The following is a 2,047-nucleotide window of genomic DNA, read 5'->3' as shown; positions in this document are numbered from 1 at the left end:
AGTCTTTGGAAAGTCTATATAAAGACTCTAACTCTCACAACACAAACACACAATAATACACAACTCTTATAAAATTTACAAAAGCTCTTAAAGTTATTCTGAAGTTATTTCTCTACACATTTTGGCAACTTGCACTCAAACTTTCAAAGTCATTTTTCTGAAGTTGCTTAGAAGTGTTTCAAAGTTTTCTAAAAGAGAATTATTATTTAGTATACTTAAAGAGTTGATTGGATTGCAAGTTATACTACTTTCATACTTGTAAAGGCAATCTGCCATTGTTGTACATTCTTCAATATTGTTGCAGAATACTTTCTTTCACGATGTGTGAAAAGAAAGGGGATTAGAGTCACTTGGAAAGGTGTTTTCCAAGAGTAAATAAGAATTAGGGAGTGTGTAAGGTACATAGAAATCTCGGGATGAGATATTGTAATTATAACTCATAATTCTTAGTGAAGAAATCTCGTATGGTACAAGAGTACTGGACGTAGCCTTCGGTGGACAAGAAGGTGAACGAGTATAAAATCCTTGTGTACTCTCTTCTCCCTTACCTCTTTGATTTATTCTTGTTTATTTTCTACAATCTTATCCGCTGCACGTTAACTCTTGTTTTTGCAGAAAAAGTGGCCATAATTTTTAAGTCAACTAATTCACCACCTCTTAGTTGCAACCTCGTTCTTACATGGTAATCTGTTACTCAAATACAGTAATGGATTACTCTGATCAGTTTTAAGTTGGATAACTCTTTTCTCACACTCGTAACCTGTTACTTAGATGAAGCAACCCGTTACACACTTCTTTTGAAAATTGTTTTAAGTATTTTAAAGTGTATCAATTTTCTTTTAAAAGTAGTTTGAGCATTACTACTATTATATAATCAAGAGTATAGGATAGAAGTACCTATTTTAGACTTAGACTAAAAGTCTTGAATATCTTGAAGCTTGAATCTTCAATTTTTTTAAAGCAAGGGTGAAACTACACCCACGAATATACTAAATGAGCCAAGTTACAAGAGAGCCATTACAAGTCCCTAAACCTATAGTTAGGAAGAAGCAACATGTTTCTATTAAAATCAGGCAAAATAAATGAAGGAGGATAATTCCACCACTACTCAGTCCTAGAATTCACTCCAATATTAGCCAACTTGTCATCGCAAGCATTCCCTTCCCTAAATATGTGAGAAACTCTGACTTGCATACCCAACATAGTGTTCCTGCACTTGTGCATTAGGTTGCTTAGCTTCCAAGGAACTGCCCTTCTACCCATGAAAATTTCTACCACCCAAGTTGAATCACACTCCAGCCAAATGAGGTGCCAACCTTTCGAGTATGCAACCTGAATAGACAGAATTGCAGCAAGAACTTCAGCATAGAGAGAGTCTTGAATACTGAAGTAAGAAGCAAAGCATCCCAAGCAACCACCATGGTCATCCCTAAAAATAGCACCTCCCCCTGCATGCCCTAGAAAATCCTTAACTACACCATCGGAATTAATTTTCACCCATCCAAAAGAAGGGAGATTCCAAGTAACCTCAGATATTCTAGGAGCCTTGTTGTAGTTGCATTTGACATTGAAAGCTTTGAGGATTGAGAATTCAATCATTGAAGGCCTTGCACAAAGCTTAGAAATTTTTTCCGTAAAAGAAGTATCCATTTTGATTTTTACAATTGCTTGGGCATTGGAGATTGCCATATTCTCAAATCTGGCATTGTTCCTACAATGCCAGATAACATAAATTGAGTTAATAATGCCAGCCACCAAGACCTACTTCAATTGAGGACTCCACTTGTTAGAGATTGTCATCAGGCTTTGAATTGAAGAATTGTCGAGGTTGAAACCTAATTGGTTACTTAACTAGTTCCAGATAGCATTGGCAAAAGTGCAATTATAGAACATGTGCTTAGGTGATTCTTCACTAGACCAACACAAGTTGCGGATGGAACCCAAAGACATACCCCCAGCTTTCAAATTTTCATCAGTTGGCATTCTATTGTTGTAGAGCCTCCAAGCAATAAAAGATTTTGATGGGGGGATTGAGATTGACCAAATA

This window comes from Lupinus angustifolius, unplaced genomic scaffold, assembly GCF_001865875.1.
Source record: "Lupinus angustifolius cultivar Tanjil unplaced genomic scaffold, LupAngTanjil_v1.0 Scaffold_366, whole genome shotgun sequence".
Classification (NCBI taxonomy): domain Eukaryota; kingdom Viridiplantae; phylum Streptophyta; class Magnoliopsida; order Fabales; family Fabaceae; genus Lupinus; species Lupinus angustifolius.
The sequence above is the reverse complement of the archived record's forward strand: the minus strand, read 5'-3'. Positions refer to the sequence as shown.